A 12891-nucleotide genomic window follows, 5' to 3' on the forward strand; every position below is an offset into this window, starting at 1 on the left:
AGTGGGGGGCGTGATCAGTGTGATCGCTCCCCCCTTCAGGCATAGTAGATTGCTGTGGCTGCTACTTAGCAGCCGCAAGCAATCTCCCGCTGCAGCCCAGCACACGCTGTGTGCTGGGCTGCTGCAGAGGGAGGAAGTGAGGGGGGGTGCCGGACCCGGGCCCCCGCCGGGCCCCTCTGGAAGCCCGGGCCTGGGTAAACTGTATCCGCTCCCCCCCCTCTCGGCGCCCCTGCTAACGTGAGACCTGGAACTGGAACCAGTGAGGAACTCAGAAACATAGAGTTGGAATAAGTAATACAGCTACTGAGCACCTCAGTGCCCATACTGTATACTTCTCACTGAGCCCTAGCCCTGGACCCAGCACCCTTCTCTGAACCAGCCCAAGACTACAGTACACAGTGCAGGGAAATCAATACCACTTAGCTGAATAGTTAAGTATATACCTGGACAAGCACTGAGCACAGAGTAGAACAGCATGAAGAACTAACATGCAATGTCCCAGTGGTCTGATGGAATAGGGCTGCAGGTGAGTATACTGACTCAATATAGGCAGGTAACAGTTAACAGGTAAATGAAAATAGTATACTTGCAGGCTGGGGTGCGATGGTTAAGCTGACTTGCATGCAGTATAGGAACTGCAGAACTGGCAGGTAATGTAGCACAGCGGTGAATGACTCTCAAGATGGAAGACAGCATGGATGCTGCAATGCTGGCATGTGTTGGAGACACATCAACCGGTGGATAGTGGTCTGTGTGCAGCGTGAAAGCTGCAGTGCTGACAGATGTTGGAGATGCAGTGGCAGGTGGATTGCGGGTATATATATATATATATATATATATATTTAACTATAATAATTTAACTAAACCTTAAAATATGTTTTTATGGTACTGTAATGTTGATTAGTAGCAGTAAGTATATTTGGGCAAAGAGTACTGGTTGCCCTTTGTATTACTGTGTCTGGTGTCGGTAATAGTGCCGCAAGCTGCACATGTACATTTCACAGACATTAGTGATAGTTTAAGAATCGTGGCATAGTGATACAACTCAGAGTGATTTGGTCCTGTCAGAGAAAGAGAAGCCAGTTTCAAAGTGATACATTATATTAGAACTGTCCGCACAACTGATAGCCAGACTTGTGTTCGCTCCCATCCAGTAAACACCTCCCTGTGGCTGCTGCTGCTGCTGAGCTATAGATGGTTCAGATTGGATAGAAGCCTTGGCTGACTGGTGGCCTTTATGGAGCCCTCCTGCGGTTAGAAATGCTGTTGCTTCTACTAGAGTTGGAAACAGATTTGAAGCGGTTGGGAGCAGAGGGACCTGGTCCGGATTGGTGCCAAAGGAAAGACTGAGAAAACATCATAAGTTGGAAACCAAATTGATGGTATGGCCAGAATCCAATGGATGGGAGTTCACTATAGGATACTTGGAGCCCTTTCCTAGGTAATAGTGCCGCAAGTTGTACATATACAATTCACAGACATTGGTGACAGTTAAAGAAGGGGGCAGAGTGATACAGCTCTGAGTGACTTGGTCGTGTCAGAGAAAAAGGAGCCAGTTTCAAAATGGTATATAAGAGTTGTCAGCACAACAGACAGCCAGACTTGTGTTCGCTCCCATCCAGTGCGCACCTCCCTGTGGCCACTGCTGCCGAACTATAGACAGAGTTGCAAACAGCAGAACTTAGGCACAGGGGAGAGCGTAGTGTGAGGAGAAGTCTGGGTCCTACCTCTAAATTAGGGACCAGCTGAGGACAGTCCGGCTGGAGCATCAGGGAAATAGAGGTGTTGGGTAGCTAGCCAGGCAGTGTCTGCAGGGGCGCTGAGAGGGGGGGGCGGGTACTAATTACCCAGGCCCGGGCTTGCTGGAGGGGCCCAGCGGGGTCCCGGGTCCAGCACTGCTCCCCCTTCCTCTGACATCACAGCAGCCCAGCACATACTGCTGATTGCTGGGCTGCACCGGGAGACTGGTCATGGCTGCTAAAGCAGCAGCAAGAGCAGTCTACTATGACTATGGGGGGAGCGATCATGCTGAACGCGCCCCGCATTGGCTGTGTGCCGGGCTGAAGTGTACACAGTGCCCCCTCCTCAGAGTGAAAATTATATTTTTTCTAAGGGGGAGTGACCACGCCTCCTGCAATTAGGTCACGCCCCCTGTCACCTGGGCCAGGCGCGGCTGTCGGTGGCTCTGACTGTCTGCATCAGCTACTTGGTGGGAAGTGATTTAGAAGCCAGCTGAAGTATAGGAAACTCTGTCCAAGTACACAGTGTGAGATTCCCCACTGGCCACTAATGATAGGTCCAGTGTAAAAAGCTGGGGGAGTGACAGCTAAAGAGATTCACAGGCAGCCAATTGTAGGAAAACTGTACTGGTAGGGTAAGATAAATATTGACTGCACTGTACACATTACAAGTAGCACTTGAATGATGCAGGCTAGTACTGGCTCTAATTACTCATAGAGCCTATATACAAAGTAATAGACAGCTCTGCTATATTAATGAGATTTCTTCTGGAGTATAACCAGCATATGTATATATATATATATATATATATATATGTATATATATATACATACATATGTAGAAAGGGAAAGGCGGCACTCACAGGTCTGATGAAATGAAAGAATCAAACTTGACAACTGTGTCTGCCTTGTTCAACGTTTCAGTCTCACATGACATTTATCAAGAACATGTGCACGAAGGGGCGAGACAGCAGGAGACAAAGTAGCACAGTTTGTGGAGACAGAAAGTAGCACAGTTTGTGGAGACAGAACGACGTGGATGGGGGTACAGAGTGCCAAAATGATTGGAAATTTTTGTGAAATTTCAGATTATGTCTAAGAAGCCTTCATGGGACATGTGAAACTGTAAGAAGTTTTGTCTGTGGAACTTCATTGCTTATAATATATTAACCATAAGGGACGGGAGCAGAAAACCGGGCCACCTGCAGGGGAGAAGGACAACAAAATGGATCTCCCTGATCCATGCCTACATCTGTCTGCTATCGCACGTGACTTAATGAATATGCAAATCATTAGATCATGTACGATAGACCAAGGCATCATTTTTTAAATGGGCAACACTGCCGAACTCTGCAGAATGGCTGGCAGGGACTGAATCCTCTCAGATCCAGGCCTGCTGCCAACACAGCACCACTGCCAGTGGGTCGCACCACTATCGCTAATGCCTGCACCACGCTGGATCCCGCTGCCTCCGATGATGCTGCCGCTAACACCCGTACATTTGCCGGGTCCCCATCGTTGCTAACTCCCACTACCTATGCTGGGTCCCAACCACTGCTAATGCCCCCTACATCGGCCAGGTCCCACCTCCGCTAATGCCCGCAAATGACCGCCATCTTTGAGCACCCAAGTGAAGCCAAAGTGAGTACACCCCCTGCAGGATGTCACTTACTGAGGCTGCACAGCAAGTTGAAGCTCCCTATCTATATAGTGGGGCATTTGTAAGGTAATAGTTTAAAAACTGTACCTTTCATAATTACCTGAACCCCAAAAGGCCTTACACTGGAACAATAGCTACCTAATAAAACAAACCCCAAGTCTAAATTTGTCCTGTATCCTGACTTATGCCTTCCCAAAAATCCGCCCTTAGACGACAGCAGAAAAGTCATCCTAATTGAGAGTGGCCAAATAAACTGACAGTTGGAAATTTAGATTACTCCCAAATCCTCATTTTTTAGTTTCTTGCCCTGAAATTTCATTTGCAGCACAGAGTGACAGTTCCACCCGTCCATGCCAAATTTAAGCTTGGTATGTCCAATAGCTTTTGAGGTGTAGCCCCTTAAACACCATGCCCCCCCCCGCCCCTCAGGAATTCTCTATAGGAGAATTCTGTTTTTTTTTCGATTCAGCCTTAATATATATATATATATATATATATATATTGGAGCTACTAGACTCTAACCCACCAATACCAACCCATCTATGAACTGGAGCTCCATTTTTTATTTCAATTAAAAATATATATGCATATGTATGAGGACTACACCTATAGTATTGATAAGTAATTCTGGTACCAGTAAACACAAAATAAACAGTTATATGCACTTTACTGTGTAATGTTAGTGAATGTCTAATTACTTGTATTGTATAGCTTAATTATTAGACATACAGTATTTGTATAGGTACACCTTGTGTCTTTGAATCTCTAGGTTGATTCTAGAGGGTATATTTACTAAGATTCGAGTCTGATTGAGTTTTTTTTTTTAACTCGATTTGCATCGCCGAAACTCGGATGATTTGATACTACTGAAACTCGCAAATTTACAAAGAAGTGCGTTTAGCTGAGAGTGAGTTGGCCGATGGTGAAGCAGATGAGATTTCTCCCCCGAGTTGCAGTGTCTTCTCTATGACTAACTCTCCTGAACAAGTAGCCTGCACATATCAGTGAGATATGTGAAGGCTGCTTGTGTGTAATACCTGTAAAAAAAGATAGAGGCCCTCATTCAGAGGCGCTCACAAAATGCGAGCGGATGCTCTGAATGTGGACGGTCGCTTGTGTTTTGAAGTACGGCCTCCTGGTCGCTAGCTAAGCTTTAGCGACCGACCAAGTTGATGGTCTCGATGGTCAAGACCATCGCGACCATCGGGGTTTACGACAAGACCCTAAGGTTGGGTCTCGGGAACCGCAAGCCCCAGGGAGATTCCTGCTCTGATCGAGCAGGAAGCTCCCCACTGACATAATGATTCTGGATCAGAACCTCTATACACACCTTCCTATACCTTCTAATGTCCTGCCTATACCTTCTAATATCCTGCCTATACCTTCTAAGGATGACGCTAATTTGCGTACGCAGTCATACCATAAATAAAGACTTAGACGTGGAATCTGTGGTTCCAAAGCACAAGTGTTATTCAGGTAAAAGCTCAGACAGTTACACGCAATTGATCTAGACACAATTTAGGCGCAAAAGCAAATTATACAGACCCAAGTACAGTATACATACACAGCGCTTCCGGACCCGGAGATTGGCATCAGCAAGAGACCCCAAGTCATACAGCATTCAGCACAAAGACTAAGAACCAGCGTTCGAGCACACATATTTATACCTCCCCCAGAATAAACAGGACAATAGGGAAGTTTGTTGCTGATGTCATTGGTTCCCAGGGGAGAAGCATCTGTTACAGCACATTTAACAGGCTGGTTCAAATAAACTCTCCCTGCCTCTAACAGCTGGGGATCTTTCTCTTCACGCCCCCTGCAACATCCTAACAGTTGTTCATGAAATATACATTTTGTTGCTTGTAGGCTCTGCGATCCATATCTTGAGTTTGCATGATGCGACCTCCCCACTGATAACACCGCAATACTGTAAAAAGAATACGCATCAGTACAAAACCAAACACGACTTGTTTAGCATGTATAATACCTTAGTTATCAAATACCTTTATTTCTCAGCATTTAAACTAACTGAACCAACTTAAATCATACACTTTAAGCTTATTGAACCTTATGTGTGAATATGTAATGTGTGGGTACTCAGGGTTTGATATAAGGACGCTAGTTAACTTGGGGCAGATGCGTGCGCATAAAGCTAATAAAACAGCGGTTTCATACAAAGTCCTATGCATTCGCTAATATGAGACTAGTTAACAGCGCAATTGTGCGTATTAATGTTTGTATGAGAAATGGTGACAAATGCAATTGCATGGTGCTAATAGTATCATCGCCACATGTACTAAAATGTGAGTTTATCTAAAATGGCACTTAGGCGGCCATTCGCAAAATGGCGTCTTGCGATCTCATTTCCAAGATGGCGTCTTGCGGCCAGTCGCAAGATGGCATCACCGCGATTACATTTTAAACTGAACTTGTCTCAGCCAATTATTCAGCTTCGACAATCCACCCTTTGATAGCAAACAACATGCTATCACAATCTGCTATTAGAATTTAATTTAGGCTTACATTTACATATTATTTGGTGTTATTATTGGATGGCACAAGATGGTTCCTTATCCATCAATAATGTGTTTCTGGGTGGGGACATAAAACTACTATTAAACGCACACCGCAGATCTTGGAAGATCATGTGAAAGGTGTGGGAATGCACCAGTCTTATAAAAGCAGTCTTGAAGGGGAATTGAGACTTTACATTATCTCAGGTTTTCTATAAATAACATTTCAATAATACATTCTATGCATGTCTAAATATAATACATCAAACGATAGTATTTCCTAGTTCAGGGTTGTAATGCAGTTCTATATTTACCTCGGTATACATATTGTCATTTCTGACCACCATCATAGTTTCATTCTTTCATTTCACTCTGTTTTTACATTTTCCACACTTCAACACAATAGGAACACACCGAACGCATATGCCAATTATTATGATGACAATCAGTATAAGGATTAAGAATTTGCCTATGCTGGCGATCACTTCCTGGACCCATTCCCCTAGACCTGAGAACCATTTCACTGGGTTCAGCCATGACACCCATCCTTCTATCTTCTTCCCTACTTCAGCCACTGAAGCATTATGGTTCTAGCGAAATTCCCACTTTAGCTGCAGAATTTCATCCATCTTCTGGTCTATCACCTCCTTAGGGTCGCTGGTATCATTGGTGACATAGGTGCAACATTTCACTCCAAATTGAGTGGCCAATGTTATGCAATACCTTCCAGTAACAGCAGTTAAATAATTCAACACTAGCCTGTGTTGCACCAGTTCTTTCTTGTAAGCTTGCAATTCTCTCCCTGTATACCTGAATGTGTCATCGTACATCTCGGTGATATTATCTATTAATTTAGCAAGTTCCTGGATATATCTAAAATTTAATGTACCCCGAGCGATCCTGGTGGGATCCAATGTGACCACAACTTGAAAGCCAGTTGTCTCACTGATTAACTGAGTGGCTTCATGTATATCACCAGGTACCATATTTCTTTAGCCTCTGTGTTCATATTGTGTGTGAAGATATGGTGACGGTGTGAAGTTATGTATACCAAGCATTTCAACATGTGTGAGGGTCATAACTTCTGGGACTACTCTTCCCAGGTAACACAAACCTTCAGAACTCAGGGAGAGCCATTTATACGCTTTTCTTCCACAGATGAAATATACATTATCAGGGAGAACATAAGGAATGGTATGCATCATTATCATTAAGCACATTTCCCTTGCAAACAATCCTATTTCTGGTTCTTCCATCTGGTACATGCAAGTTTCTGGCTGTATTATTTTAGCACAATAACCATTTGGCACCTTATCAATAATTTCTTTGGTGGAACTCAATGTATACCGATCCCTAAAATGTTTCCCACCAGACTTAATGGAGTGCAGCAGGTCATGGTTTATGGACTCATTATCAGCTCTTTGTGAGAAGGTCATCGTCTGATTATTCCCCTTCACTTCCCAACTCCCGGGTTTATTGGGGTTGGTTATGTTTAGGCACAAAAGTGATCTATCTACTTGGAATTGATGGAGTTTGAAATGAGGTGGTTTGGATGAGAGGAATTTTCCATCCAATGTTTTCCCTTTTTGCAATTCTAAAATTTCCGTGATATTCAGCAGAAATGGCACCAACCCTACATTATGATGTCCCTGTGGCACATGTGTACACACCCAGCAATCAGTTTGATTTAACACTTTGCCTACCATGCTATGATAATCCTCTAGAGGATACCCACCCCAGTACAGATTATATTTAGGTTGGCACCGTTGGATACAGTTCTTGTCAACTAGGGACCCACAAAGCTCACAAATACAGGAATCTTCAGACGATAAACCTCCACACCTTCCCCGAGTATCCGGAATGACAGCTCTCTTAAAAATAACAGTACTAAGATTGGTCAGACACTCCCCTGATTGGCATTGCACTCCTCCTGATTCCACTCCATCAGCACTACCATCAGCTCCCATTTCCTCAATCGGTCCCCCATCACAGACACTGGATATCCCCGGACTGACCAGGATGGTGAACACTCTAAAAGAGAATATGAAAATGAACACAGCAGGCCCGTCCATTGTCACAACAAGACCTGCAAATTTCTCTCAGTTCAGGTATCTCACTACAACCTGTTCAATCCTCCCAGAACAAGCTCGCGATCGCCAGGTCCACGCTATCAGCTTTGTCTCCGACTTGTTTCTCCACCGGCTGATTGACCTTTTTGCAGTGAGTGGAATGGACCCAGGTATCTCTCTCGGCCACCTTCAAAGATGTAGTACTTGTCAGCAGCACCTGGTACGGACCTTCCCACCGATCAGTCAAACACCCTGAACGCAAGAAATTTCTGATCATTACATATTCTCCTGGTTCAACATCATGACAGTTCGTTCCAGGCATATCATTAGATAACAATTTCAGTTTCTGCTGCTGTTGCTTTAACTGCTTACTCATACATATAAGATACTTCACAGTTACCTCATTGTTACCCTTTAGATCTTCCTGTGGACTTATATGCAAATGAGGTTGTCTACCGAACAATATTTCAAATGGGGACAGATTCAGAGAAGGTCTAGGAGTGGTCCTTATGCTATGTAGGACCAAAGGTAATGCTTCTGGCTATTCTAGTCCAGTCTCTGTCATGATTTTACTTAACTTATTTCTAATAGTCCCGTTCATCCTCTCTACCTTGGCACTGGCTTGCGGTCGGTAGGGGGTGTGAAGTCGGCTATTAATACCCATCAGCTTACACATGTTTTGAAAAACATCACCTGTGAAATGGGTACCCCTATCACTCTCGATGATTTTTGGGATACCGTACCTGCATACAAATTCCTGAACTATTTTCTTGGCAGTAATTGCAGCAGTATTAGTGGCCGCTAGGGTAGGCCTCAACCCAGCTAGAAAATACGTCTGTGCACACTAATACATACTTAAGGTTCCTGCAGGGTGGTAATTGGATGAAATCAATTTGTATCACCTGGGAAGGTCCATCAGTCGGTGGAATGTGGGACGGTTCGGTAGGGATCGCTTTCCCTATGTTCTTTCTCAAGCAGGTCAGACAGGACATTGCTATCTTCTCTGCTTGTGAAGAAAAACCTGGTGCACACCAGTATGCCCTCACCAACTTGCACATACCCTGTTTACCCAGATGAGTCAGACCATGTGCTGCCTCAGCCAGGCTGGGGTAATATGTCTTGGGGGCTACTGGCTTACCATTTCCGTCCCTCCAGAGCACAGAGGACTCTTGCCCACATCCTTTGGACTTCCAAATGGATTTTTCCTGAATCGAACACAAATTTTGCATCTCAATTAATTTCAGCATATCAATAGTTTGGAATTACATAATTGTTTCAGTTTGAGAAAACATTTTTAACCCTGCTGCCCATTTTGCAGCTTCATCAGCTCTGTTGTTGCCCAGTGACACCGGATCATCCTCACATGTGTGGGCTTTGCATTTAATTATTGCCACTGCTTTGGGCAGTTGGATTGCTTCTAAAATATGTTTTATGTGTCAGGAATGTGCAACCGGTGTGCCTGCTGCTGTCATAAAATTTCTCAGATGCCATAGAACTGGCAGATTTGCCTGCTGCCAGTTCACATGCTCTAGTCAGTGCTACTAACTCTGCCACCTGGGCTGAGTGAGGAGGACTGAGAGGTTCAGTTTCTATGATGTCTGTGTCATTTACAACAGCATAACCTGTACATAATTCACCTTGTGTCTGTTTGGCTATGACAAGTCCCATCCGTATAAAAAGTTACATCCACATTCTCTAAAGGTGTGTCATGTATGTCAGGTCTAGCAGTAAAGGTCTGATTCAGATATGTCATACAATCGTGCGTATCATTATGTCTGCCGAACTCACCTCCCGCCAGCAACTCCTCTCCTTCCACCCTTTGTACATCATGTTGTACATATGGTAGGTATGTTGCTAGATTCAGCGTACTGCAACGTTTAACAGTAATATTTGCAGGAGCGATTAGAGCTAGTTCCCATTTGGTGAACCTAGCCGAGGAGACGTGTCTGGTTTGAGCTGAGTTCAACAGAGCAGATACAGCATGGGGAGTGTAGACAATCATATCATGGCCCAATACTACGTCCTCACTTTTACTCACCAATAGTGCGGTAGCTGCTACACTTCTCAAACAGGTGGGGAGTGATCTTGCTACCGTGTCCAATTGGGCACTGTAGTATGCTACGGGCCTACTGGCATCACCATGTTTTTATGTAAGGACACCTGCAGCACAACCATCGGCTTCCATGCAATACAAATCAAAAGTTTTTTTTATAATCAGGTATTCCCAATGCAGGAGCTCTTGTCAGACTATCCTTAAGATAAAGGAAAGCCTGTTCTGATTCCTCTGTGTGTATGACATGATTGGGCTTTGAGGAAGAGACTAAGGACCTCATTCAGAGCCGGTCGCACAGAGCGTGCGGTCAGTCTGAATGAGGGGAGGATGTCTTGAATTTTCAAGACATCCTCCTTTGCGGTGGTAAGGCTGTGGGTTAACCCCCACAGCCTTATGACTGCCTAAGGTGATGGTCGCGATGGTCAAGACCATCGCAACCTTCGGGGCTTACAATGAGACCCTAGGGTAGGGTCTCCCTTGTCGTAAGCCCCAGAGAGCTTCTGGCTCTGTCTGAGGGCCACCACGTAAATGGTAGGCATTCCCATGGGAACTCCCCCGTTTGGGCTGCCACCCCCCCGGCCTGCCTTACAAACGGGGTGAGCTGTCAATCAACATCGACAGCTTGCCCCCTTTGGATTGAGACCTGCTACGACCGGCGCTGTCAGTCGTAGCGGGTCTCACGCATGCGCACGACGGTGCCATCGTCATCGTGCGCATGCTCTGTGGGGGGCCATCGACCCGGTCCGAGAGCATCGGTGCTAACGACCGGGTCTGAATGACCCACTAATTCCTGTAAAGGTAAGGCCAAAATACAAAAACCTGGTATCCACATTCTACAGTATCCACACATTCCCAAGAAGGTACAAATTTGCTGTTGATTCTGCGGCAGTGTCATGTTTCGTATGGCCTGGATTCTATCTGTTGTAAGGTGTCGTGACCCCTGGGTTAGACAGTGTCCCAAATATTTTACTCTGGATTGGCACGGCTGTAGTTTCTCCTTAGCCACCTTGTGTCCTGTTTGTGAGAGATGAAGTAACAAAAGTTTAGTATCATTCAAACAGGACATAAACGAGTCAGAACATAGCAATAAATCGTCCACATATTGAATTAGAACAGATCCATTGGCAGGTTGAAAGATTGTAAACAGTCGTGCAATGCCTGGGAGAAGATACTGGGGCTGTCTATGAAACCTTGGGGTAATCGTGTCCATGTGTATTGTAAACCTCTGTATGTAAATGCGAATAGATACTGACAGTCAGGATGGAGAGGCATAGAGAAGAAAGCAGAACAGAGGTCAATGACAGAGAAATGGGTTGCATTTGGTGGGATCTGCATCAAAATGACAGCTGGATTTGGCACTACAGGGAATTGGCTCTCTACTACCTTATTAACACCTCTATGGTATTGTACCAGCCTATAACCCCTCCCACCACTCTTCTTTACCGGGAAGATGGGACTGTTGGCTACACTAGCTGTACAGACTCAAATTCCCTGTTGTAATAATCGCTCAATTATTGGAAAAACCCCTAATTCTACCTCCTGTTTTAGTGGGTACTGGGAAATTTTTGGAGCTTGCCTTCCGCTTTTTACATTTACCATTACTGGGCTTACGTTTGCCATTAATCCAGTGTCTTGTCCATCTTTAGTCCAAAGGGAATCTGGAATTAGGGACAACATTTCATCTACCTTTGATGGAGTTTCATTTAAAACTGTAGAGTGATACATTATCCTTTGAGGAGTGTCTAACATATCACGCACCTCGTATACCATTCTCTCTGGGATATCTAAAAATACACCATCAGGTGTGCAATATATAACACATCCCATCTTACATAACAAGTCTCTGCGAAGTAGGTTAGTAGGAGCCGCAACAGCCAGGAGAAAAGAATGCCAGGTATGCAATGGCCCAATAGTAACCTCTGTGGACTTTGATAAAGGATAATGTTCCACTTTACCTGTTACACCCATTGTTGGTACTGTCTCGTTGGTCACAAACAGTATGGTGGTCGCTCACATCAACTTAATGACATTGCACAGGTGCTTGTAAAGGGTGAGGTTTACACTGAGCTACAGAAAAAAAAGGGATTTTCCCTCCAGCACACTGCAGCAAAATCAACAAAAATACTTCAATCCTACATGATAATAGAAATTCAGAGGAAATGGTTTACATGCATTTGCAAATATATGAATAAGCGCTGGGCCAATGTCAAGGCTCCTCTATACCAGCGTCCCTAACATTATCCTGCTGCTGCTGCGTATGGTATGAACAATTTCCTCTATGGGTGCAGAGGACACTAACACTTCCCTTGCTGTTACCGATGGAGATGGAGGCATCTATCATCTATCTATCATCTGCACAGCATGGGAAATGGCAGACATTACAATAGGCTCATCATCCGTGTCATAAACATTTTCTTTATAGATGCATAAGAGAGGGTACAAGTTGCTTGTTACATTTTTATGGGTATTTTTGGTAACTGTACTTGCACCTCCCTCCACATAAGGTGGGGGAGGTGAGCGTGAACTGCTGGCAATACTCTCCGCGATGCTACCTTGCCGCACATGCACACCATTTTGCGGCTCGCCCGTATTGCAATTCAGCGTCACGGATGTATTTTCTGGCAATGTGCTCATGACGCTAGTTTGTGTCGTTTGCACATTTTTAAGCCACGCATCCCCTTCATGCTGCCACAGTTTTAAACATTCAAAATATTTAACCTTTTTCTCTCGGGAGTGCATCAAGCTGATGTGATCCTGGAAATTGTCTAACACATTTTTATCAAAACTACCAATTCTGGGAAATGGTCTAACACTCTTCCTCGTCATATTAAACCATAAATCACAATACCTGATTGCA

This window comes from Taudactylus pleione, unplaced genomic scaffold, assembly GCF_031769625.1.
Source record: "Taudactylus pleione unplaced genomic scaffold, aTauple2 ptg001302l, whole genome shotgun sequence".
Lineage (NCBI taxonomy): Eukaryota > Metazoa > Chordata > Amphibia > Anura > Myobatrachidae > Taudactylus > Taudactylus pleione.